This window comes from Tenrec ecaudatus, chromosome 1 (genome assembly GCF_050624435.1).
Source record: "Tenrec ecaudatus isolate mTenEca1 chromosome 1, mTenEca1.hap1, whole genome shotgun sequence".
Taxonomy (NCBI): domain Eukaryota; kingdom Metazoa; phylum Chordata; class Mammalia; order Afrosoricida; family Tenrecidae; genus Tenrec; species Tenrec ecaudatus.
Genome location: NC_134530.1, coordinates 4,506,843 through 4,517,881, shown reverse-complemented (window position 1 = coordinate 4,517,881; position 11,039 = coordinate 4,506,843).

Here is an 11,039-nt window from a genome sequence, read left to right as displayed (position 1 = left end):
TCCTAACAGAACCGCCAAGCAATACCGTTCTTATCACATGCAAGTTAAATTTTGCTGAAGATAGTCCCAAGAGTTCCAAATTCCAACAGTGTGGGATCACCCCCAGGAAGCCCTACCTGAGTTCCTGAGCGGCACCTGGGAACCAGATTCCATCCTGGACGTCAGGGGAGAGGGGCTGAGAAGGAGGTGAGCGCTCTCTCATCAGGCAGTGCAGTGACAGGGAGCTGCCTGAGGTCCAGGCAAGATGCAGAAGAAGACACGGGACAAGGAATACCTTTGCTGATGTCAGATCTTTGCGGACAGCAGAGAGGCCCAGGAAGAAGGTCCATTTGTGTTTTACTGACTCTTCCCAGGCATTTCCTGGGTGAACCAGAACCCCAACCCTCCGTTGTGTTCGCACAGCACCTGCACGCAGCCCAAGAGGCAGTTGTTCAAACAGAGCAAGGGCCTACTGCGTGGCTTACTTACAGCCAGGAAAGGGGGACCGTATGCTGTATCCTTCCATCGCACTTGTTCAGTCTGTACGCTGAGCATAACGAGGGCAGCCGGGCGGTAGGAGGAGGAGCGTGGCATCAGAACTGGAGTAAGGCTTATAACAAACGGCCTGCGCTATGCAGGCGACGCGGTGAGGCGGACTCGAAGCCCTTGCTGACGGGGCTCCATGGAGACAGCCTTCCACGCGGACGGCAACTCAATGTCAGGAAAACCAAAATTCTCACCATTGCACCGAGAGGTAACATTGAGATGAAACCGGGAACCAAGGAACCAGATGCAAGTGTGCAAAGATCTTTTGCTTGGATCCCCCACCAAGGCTCATGGGAGCGGCAGCCGGTCAAGGGCACACACACACACACACACACACACACACACGCTGTGTGTCGGGCGAATCTGTTGCACAAGACATCTGTAGAGGCTTGGAAAGCGAAGATGTCACTCTGATGACCAAGGCACTCCTGACCCAAGCCACGGCCTGCTCCTCTGCCTCACACACATGTGAAGGTTGGACCACGAACGACGAGGAGGACCGTGGAGGGAGTGATGCGTTTGAATCAGGTGGTGGTGCAGTGCTTTCAGCGCACCACAGGCGGCCAAGAGGACACACAGCTCTGTCTTGGAAGGAGGACGGCCAGCGCGCTCCTTAGAGGAAAGGAGGGCGAGACATGGTCGCACGTACTTGGGACGTGTTGTCACGAGAGACTGGTCCCTGGAGAAGGACGTCAGGCTTGGTGAAGGAGAGGGGCAGCGATTGGTGTGCCACTGGTGCCTCGGTGCTAGATTTCTCGTTCTCCACGCTGGAGGCCAGGGTTCGATTCCCGGCCAAGGCCCCTCACGCCCCGCCCTCCATCAGTCTCTGCCACCCTTTCTCTGAAATCCTGGTGGCAATCCTCGGTTCAGTACTCGGCTGCTAACCGTAAGGTCAGTGGTTTGGACTCAACAACTGCCCTGTGGGAGAAAGATGAGGCCGTCTGCTCCATAGCTTTGCCAGCCAGGAGACCCTATGGGGCAGTTCTACTCTGCTCTACACAGACACTCTGAGACCTGGACTGGGCGGGACAGCGGGGGTTTCTGTTTGGTCACTGATATAGCTGTCCCCCTTTGGAAAGAGGCTTGTCTTCGTGATGCAAATGGGACAGTATTAGCTAGCATAGGGTGTGTGTCAAGTCTGTCTCCTCTGAGACAGAAGAGTGGATGAAGCCAGCAGAGCCCAAGTACAATAAGAGAAACAGGCAACGAACGGACTTGCCAAGGGGTCAACTTGCCAAGTTGAAAACGGACAAGGAATTGCAAAGTGGGAGGAGAAAGAAAGCCTTCCAGTTTCCTGGATTCCAACTTCTAGCCTCCTAAGGGGCGAAAGTATAAATAAAGACCTGGGTCTGAAGCCTGCCTCCCCTCAGCACCCCCTACCCACCCCCAACCTTTGTGGTGGTCGGACCCAGCAGCAGTGGGCAATGTAGGCCCAGCTCAGCCAGCCTCAAGTGCAGCTGCTGAAGGAACAAGTTTCCAAGGTTGGGAGAGATTCTGATTCACCAAAAAGGGCCAAGATCTACCACCCAGTCCCCTAAACCCTTTGCTCACAACCCCCCAAACCAAACCGAGCCCACCTCCCTGGAGCAGATTCTAAGTCACAGTGACCCCATGGGACCCAGCAGAACTGCCCCCCGTGGCTGTGCCGGCCCGTGTTTCATTCTGTGGTCCACACATGGGGGTGAGTCCTAAGGGCGCCCTGGCACCGACAACGGGGCTGTGGGGATAGAAGCAGATGGCCCAGCCTTGCTCCCGCTGAGCAGGTCCAAACCACGGACCTTCTGGTCTGCAGTGGAGTGCTTACGCCCCGCACCACCGGGGCCCCTCTCCCTTTGCTTCTCCCGGTTCCCCTCGGTGTCACCCTCGGCTCTCGCCATGGTCCTTTGTCACAAGGAAGCCAACACGGCTAAGACACTGCCAACTCAGATCCAGACATCATTTCCCCACTAATATTCCTTTCTGGGTTCGGGACCCAAGCTGAGCACTCACCTCATCTTTATGCCCCTGACTTGAGCTGTCTCATTGTGGTTGTTACGGGTCATCAGGGAGGCTGGACTCACAGGACAGGGCGGGGTCTTGTGCGTTGTATATCAGGTAGCTCTGAGTCCGACCTGACTCGGCGGCACTGAACCACAACGCGGAATTCTCTTCAGCTCGAGGTGGCCCGTGCCCAGCAGGACAAGACGCTATCCTAGCCATCCCTGATCAGACCTGGTCATCCACACGGTTTCCATGGGCTGATGCTCCACAGCCGGTTGCCAGGCCTTTCTTACTAGTCTCTCTGACTCTGGAAGCTCTGCTGACACCTGTCAGGACCCCCAGCAGCATGCCAGCCTTCACAGGGAAGGCTGGTGGCTGGTCATGGGGTGCACCAGCTGGGAATTGAACCTGGGCCTCTTGCAGGGAAGACAGGAGTTCTGACACAATGAATCCAAAGAACCACACTTGGGGCCAGCGGAATGCCCACACACGCTGGGTACCCAGCAACTGCTCAGACTTGGGAACCAGACTGGGCACCTGTCGCATGTTTGGGGGGAGTTTGTTTTGGCTTGATGTTTTTATTTTTTAATTGAGGTCGTATTCATAGGTCAGAATAGTCGGCCTTTCTCATATCTCCATGAGATAGTTGTGTGGCCCTCAGGACTAGCAGATGTTAGGACATTGTCACCCAACCCACCCCATAATCCAGGACCAAGCCTGGGCCTGTCCCCAGCAATGCCCACCCCTCCCCACCCCCACTCCCAGCCCAGGGCAGCCACGAGTCTGTGCACCTGTTGGTTCCAAAACGTCTCCTACCCATAGAATCAGCCAGTCAGCGTGTGGCTTCTTTCGCCCAGAACAACAATGATTTCAAGGTTCATCCAAACCATCGCCCGGACCAGGACTCCCCCTGTCTCTCTAGCGGAACCCACACCATTCTGAGCCTTCCCTCAGGGGGTGCTGGAGTTCAAATCGTCTGGCGTGTTGCTTTGATGCTGAACTGGCCAGAAGAGCTTCCAGACTTATGCAGACTAGAGGAAAAGGCCTGGGAATTGGCTTCTGAAAACCTGTCAGTTCTGACCCTCGGATCTGATCCAAGACAGAGCCCAGGACTGGCGCAGGACCAGCGATGTCCCGTTCCACTGGGAACCACTGGATGGCAGACAACAAGAAGGTGGAGAAGGCTTGGACCAGTGATAACAACTTACTAGTTTCCTCGTCCACTGCTAAATTCAACAATACCTTTAACACGTTCACGGGAAAAAAAAATAGAGTCCTTCCAGCTGCTGGGAGGTTTCGTGAGTTGCTTTAATTGTTGAGGACAAAAATGATGAGCTGAAATGTAACACTCCCCCTCCCCTGCATCCAATTCACACCAAAAAGGTTTAAGAAAAGAGGATTTCAACAACAAAGAACACATAGCCCTTCCACCAATCACGTTCATAGCAATGTCATTAGTCACAGCAGCCAGAAGGAAGGTGGTCCCAGATCAGTGTCAGTCCATGGATGAGTGGGGGAACAGGATGCTCTGACCCAAGCCACAGAGTGGAATACTGTCCAGCCACGGAGGAGAATGACGTGGCCAAAGACATGCCGCTGTGTGAAATAAGCCAGATCGCACAGGACAGAGCTGGTGGGGTCCCCATTAAAGAAGAAATATCTGGACGAAGCACAGCCCCAGATACTGACAGGGCCTCGTGGTTACCAAGGGGCCAAGAGGCAGAAATGAGTAGTTCTTAATGAGGTAGAGGGCTGGTTTGGATAATGGTCCTGGTGGCTTGGTGCGAGGAATATGATCGATGGCCCGAACAGTATAATGGAACCGATTTGTAATGCATATGCGTATATTTCTAGCACAATAAGCGTGTGTCTATTTGTGTGTGTGTGTGTATGTTTCGCCATTTAAACAGATTTCTAATTCGGGTGAGGCCCATTCCATTGCAAGCATGGTTTTAACTTTCTCCTGTGCTCCTGGATGCTCTAAGGTATCAGGCTCCATTCATACCTGTTTTGCTTCTTTTTAGCAGTTGTTTGTTTTAAATCTGTGGCAGCTACGTGATTTCCCACTTTGGCTTTATTCCTTTTTTTAAAATCATTTTATTTGGGGGCTCATACAACTCTTATCATGATCCATCCATCCATCCATCCATCCATGATGCCAAGCACATTTGTACACTTGTTGCCATCATCATTCTCAAAGCATTTTCTTTTCTCTCTACTTGAGCCCTAGGTATCATATATATATAATTTTTGACAATAGTTAAGATGGCAAACTTTTTCTTAAATATTTTACACACACATATAAATAGCCCTAGGCCCTATCATCATTGGTTCCTTTGGTTTATTGTCTCCTTGCACCGATTACTGTCTGAAATTCTTAGACTCATTAATCTACTTGCTTATTATCTGTGTCTTCCACTAGAACATAAGGACCTATTTGTTTCCGCCAATAAATAAACGGGAAAAGAACGGGGTCTCCAATTCCTGGGAGCCTCCTGGTCACAGCCGGCCCCTGACAGGAAGGAGGGGGCTGGCTATGCTATGTGGACGTGCAGGTGGAACATGGGTCACATAGAATGTTCTAGAATGGTTATGGGTTCCAAGTCCAGCTCAGGGAACGGGGGTCTTGAATCGATGTTTGCGCTTCCTCTTCAGAACTGGAATGCTCACCTGGGCTTGCTCTCCCAGGCTCTCAGGAATAGCCACTCTGATTCCCAAGGACTTGAGTCCTCGTGCAAACTCTATCAAGAAGTCAGGGTGGGGGCCCAGGGGTCTGGAGCCCCAGATGCACTCCAAGAAGCCAGGGAAGGCCCCGTCTCCCCCTCTCTGGGGTCCTGGTTGAGATCAATTTAGTTTCTCCCAACTGCAAAAACCAAATGGCATTTGAACCCCCAGCCCAATTCCACTTCACCACTTGCCTGGTTGGTGGTGGCATCCGGGTGTCAGTGGGGGACATTGCAACAAACGAACCACAGGGCCGGGTCAGAACACAAGCACATGAGGGCCTCAGGTAGGCCGTCTTCCCACCATGGGCCGTGGCAAACTGGACTCTGGCCAGGGACCCTAGGGAAACTCAACTTGGGAGGATATGGCTAGAGAACCTGTGGGCGCCTTGCTACCCAGCCACTCACTCGATCCAGGGCCCTGCTCCCTTGCCATAGCTTGGAGCAAGGGTCGGCAAGCTGGGGGCTCGCCAGCCTTTTCCAGGACGTATGTGTGCCTCTGAAAAAATGTAAAGGAGAATGGTGATTCATTTGTTTGTAAAAATATATTTATGGCTCTCAAATTAACTTGTGATGAGAGCCAGGATTGGCTCTTCCATCTTAAAAGTTGGCGACCCCTGACCTCTAGAGCAAGAGAACTCATGGGAACTGAATCCGGAGGGTTCTAAGAAGCTTCCCAGGGGACACCTCACAAGCCTGCTTAAAAAGCTTTCTTCAGTAGCAAGCAAGACCTAAGCCACCACGGATGAGAACCTGACAGGTGAGTAGTGATGATAGATAGATAGATCCCTGAAGGAGGCCCTAGTGGCTTAGTGGTTATGCATTGGGTTGCTAACCAGAAGGTCAGCAGTTCAAAACTACAAGCCATTCCTAGAGAGAATGAGGAGACTTTCTATTCCCATAAAGAGTTACATTTTCAAAACAAAACAAAAAAAAAGAGTTACAGTCTCAGAAACCTGCAGGGGCAGATTTACTCTATCCAACCAGGTGGCTGGGAGTCAACATTGACTCCATGGCAGTGTTTTCTTTTGAGCCCTGACGGCGGGCGCAGTGAGTGGGTTACACACTGGACTGCTAACCTCAAGATCAGCAGTTCGAACCCAGGAGCACTCCTGGGGAGAAAGATGAGGCATTCTACTCACACACAGAGTTACAGTCTTAGAAGCTCTACTCTGTCCTATAAGGTCGATATGGTGAGACTTCATCTCATGAACTTGGAGCACGTTGTCAGGAGAAATCAGTCCCTGGAGAAGGACTCCGTAAAGCAGGGGCGGGGGAGAGGAAGGAGGCAGGGCCTCAGCGAGATGGATTAACTCTGTGGTGGGTGCCGGCACAGCGGCCCAGAGCAGGACCGGGAAGTGTTTTGTTCCGTTGCACATCAGGTCTGTATGAGTCGGAGCTGACTCAGTGGGAGTGAGTTTGGTTTTTTGGTATTCTCTGTCGACGAACGTGTGTGCTGTACGCTGCCAGATGTTTCTCGATCACAGAATAATGATGGTGATGTATTTCTACTTATAAATAGGTATTTGTGTATGTCTCACCGTGTTCATGGAGCTATAAAGCACATCCCTACACACTAACCTTTTAGAAGTCTAGAACTCAATGGTGTTCTTCCATCGGCAGGTTGTGTGGCCGCCACCACCACCTGGTTCAGCATGAGCTGAACTCATCAGCACTCGTGGCCCCAGAACCCCTGCAGCCACAAATCCAGTTTCTACCGCTACGGATTTGCCCATTCCACACGTGGTAGTTCCTTCCCGGAAGTGGGATCAAACAAAACACCACGGTCTTTCTTCCGCTCAGGATCATGTTTCCGGGGGACACCCACCCACGCCATCACACGACTTCATTGGGGGTGGGGGGAAGATTATAGAGATGTACAGTCCACCGACATTAATTCGGTCCACTCATCCTTTCGCTCAAGACTGATGTTTTTTGTGTGTGTATGGCATAGTGGTTACGTGCTGGGCTGCCAACTGTAGGATCAGCAGTTCGAAACTACCAGCCACTCGTGGGAGAAAAAAGGAGGCTTTCTACTCCCATAAAGAGTTACAGCCTTGGATGGAAGCCGCGGGGGCAGTGAACAGCTATTAATATTCCCTTGGACAGATAGGCCTCATTTTCCTTCGCCAGTTGAGGGGCATTTGGGTCGTTTGTACTCCGGGACTCTTAAGAATAATACTGCTAAAAAATAAAATAAATAACAATACTGCTTTGAGGGTTTTGTGTGCACGTTTTGGCACAGACGAAGCTGGGATTTCTCTTCATCTGGACACTTCTAGACTCCTCTCAAAAGGACTCTCAGGATCAGACAGGTAAAGGATCCTGCCCAAAGCCACACAGTCACTTCACCAGCTCTGTCAGGAGGTGTCCATGGAGACTCTGGTTAAAAAAAAAAACAAAAACCAACTCACCCCAAACCCACTGCCATCCAGTGGACGAGGACGACGACGAGGACTCCCATTGACCCTGTAGGACAGGGTAGAATTGCCCCCGTGGGTTTCCCAGACTGTCACTCTCTGGGAGCGGACAGCCTCCTTTTTACTGAGCGCTGGCCATCCCTACATCTTAGGAAGGAGCAAAGAAGTTGGGATTCTAGCGGTGACTTTGATGAACCCCAAAACCATGACACGGAGTGAAAAGATGGTAGAGATGAAGGGACAAATATTGAAATAAGCAAACACCCTCAGACCACAGGAGATCATTGTTCATCCCCGGGGGTGGGAGGGAGGGAGGGGGAGAGGGGAAGATTCAGCTGGAAAGAGAAAGGGAGTTTTCAGAGGTGCCAGCTAGCCAGGGAGAAGCCGAGAGAAGACCAGGAGGAGCAGAATTAGGGCGAATACTGCCTGGCCTCGCGTCAATGAAATCAACAACTACCTGGGAACCCGGGGCTGGGCTGTGCGTGGGGTGGACAGAGGGGGAGAGGGAGCGGTTGTTTGGAGCAGGGGGGCATTGGGTTTCTGTTCTTGGTGGTGGAATGGTTGGCACCACCTGAACAATGTCTTCAGTGTCTGCAACTAGATCGATCAGTGACACTCCTTGCCATGAAGCCAGTCAACCTTACAGGGCTGGGTAGGACCCCCCCAGCCCCCACCGCTGTGGGAGTAGAAAGACTCCTCTTTCTCCCAGGAAGCGGCTGGTGGTTTCAAACTGTTGAATTTGCAGTTAGTGGCCCACCATATAACCACTATACCAATGGGCACTGTTGACTTGGAACAGATTTGATTGTGTATATTTTCACTGCCATGAAAATATATATCTACCTGACTGGCGGTTTTGTTTTTTTGGGTTTTTTTTTTTTTTTGTGGGGAGGGAGTTGGGAGGGAGGACACCGCTGTACCCTGTACCCATTCTGTTTAGGTACTAAGGACAAGGATGGGTATGGGGAAGGGGCTGTGTGTTGGCATGACTCCAGGGCCCTTTACAGATCACTCCTTCCAGCAGAACCCAGTGCCCCTCTCTGGGCATCTGTTTCTTCAAAGGTGAGAGGCGACTCCCAACTCCTGCTGCCCAGGAGGCACTGGATCTCGGTAACTCTGGTGCGTGCTACAGAGGAGCCCTTGGGTGGTATAAATGGTGACCACGTCTCTTGGTTAGCCCAAAGGTTGGCAGTTCCGTCCCGCCCAGAAGCACGTTGGAAGGAACGCCTGGCAGTGGACTTCTGAAATCTCTAACGACTGACAGCCCTAACTTGCTGCAGCATGTCCACTGGAAGGGGCAGGGAGCTGCTAAATGCTTACAAGCCAGTTTGGTCCCCTTCAGAGTAACAAGAGGAACTGGAGGTGGGTACTCTGTGTCTGCCCAGCCCTTCTGACCAAGTGAGGCTGCCACACAGGGGTCTCTGGGGCGCCTGTCACAGAGGCAGGACGACCAGCCTTCTCCCACAGAGTCCCTGGGTGCATCTGAACCTGTGATCGGGGGATGAGTGCGTCAGGGGAAACTGAGGCACGGTGCCCGCCCCGCCCCACCCAGCGCTCAATATCAACTGTGGAGCAACTCGGAGTCCTTGGTGCAGGATTACAGACTGGGAAGGATGGGAAACTGAGTCATGGCCTGCATACTGCAATCTGAAGTCCCCCTACCGGTCCCCCCCCTCCGTCCCTCCAACTAGGTCTGAGGATGGCCTGTCTGTTCTCTGGGGTGTGTGTGTGTGTGCGCGCGCGTGGGGGATCCCAGCACAGCGCTGGGGAGCCCTGGAAGCCTTCTCCTTGGACTCGTGTGCCCCAGGCGGGTGGCCTGGCACTTTCAGGAAGAAGGGCGAATATTACCCAGGCGGGGTCGTTAGAACAAAGTCCACGCGGTTCCACCCTCATCATGGGCCGGCGGCCCCTCCCCCAGAGCCTTCCACCCACCCGGACCGGAACCTCGGGCTGCAGCGCTCCAGGCGTGGGGGCCGCTGGCTTCCCCTCTGGGGGCCTCAGCGGGCTCCCCATGAAGCCAAATTATTATGACAAAAGCCAATACAACCCGTTTAGGACTTGAAAGGTGCTTTTAATACGTTGGGCTGGGAGGTAATGAAGGGGGTGGGGGGAAGGGAAGGCTTTGAAGTTGGAAAAGGACCGGCAGGGCCGATCTTAAACCTCGGCCGGGCACGTTATTTGTTTGTTTGTTTTTCTGGAAGGTAGAAATGGACTTCTAATAATAATCAGAATAACCATAACAGTGACAATAGGATTGGCTGTCAGGACTCCGGTATTAAACAGGACCCGGGACAGAGCCAGCTGCCGCTAAGCACTCCTGGAAGGGTCAGTTCCAGCGGGAGCCGGCAGTCTCCGGCCAGGCCTGGAGGGAGGGGGAAACTGAGGCCCGGAGGCTCCAGGCAGCTGACGACACAAGCCGACCCTCCCCCAGCGCCTACTGGATGTAGTGGGCGGCCGGTCTGGCCGGCTGTTCTCACCACTCGGCCTCTCCTCCCCCTCCCCCGTTCCCCTGCAGGACCTCTCCCACGACCGGGGAGGAAGTGGGAGAAACAGACAGGCAAAGAAAGTTGGGCCGAGCCAACGCCTCCCCACTCCCCACCTCCGCCCCTCTCCAGCCACGCAGACCCCAGCGGGAGCGGCCCGCAGCACCCAGGCGCCCCGGGCTGGGTCCCCTGGCCCGCCCAGCAGCCCGCAGTAGGGTAGGGGCGCTTGGCCAAGCCGGGGAAAACAACCGCCCTGACTGCCCCTCGCCAACCCCTTCCTCCGCTACGCCCCTGGCGCAGCGGGTGGAGAAGACTCCTTTATATAATCGCAGGAGGGCAGGTTGGCCAAGGAACCGAGGGCATCCAGGCGCGCCCGAGCCTTCGTTCCCAGCACTCCCGTGCTGCTGGGGAAACTGAGGCCCGCCGCGCCCGCACCCCCAGCCCGCGCGATCAGGCCAGCCGAGACCCACGCCCGTGCGCGTCCTGGCCGAGCGCACAGCCCTCCCCGCCCCCGCTGCCACTGTGCCACGCCCCGGGCGTCGGGGGCACAGCCCGCGACCCCCCCGCGCCCCGCCCGCCGCAGAGGCAGGGGGCCTGTTTATCTGGAGGCCCCCACCCCCCTCCGCCCCGGGGGGCCCGCTCCCCCCAGTGCCCCGGGCAGCTCTGGGGCCAGATAAGCTGGCTACCTGGCACGGCGCCGCGGCGCGGGGCGGAGAGGTCAGAGGAGGGGGGTGCGCCGGGGGCGGGCCGGACCCCCCCCCTTGAACTTGACAAAACCTACTAACCGCCAGGCTCCCCAGCGCAGCGGGCGAAGCCCCACGGGAGGGCAGAGACGTGGCAAGAGGGGACCTGCCGAGCCTGTTCCAGGCTCCAAGCCGGTCGGGGGGGGGGCGGGCTGGGCGCGGTGG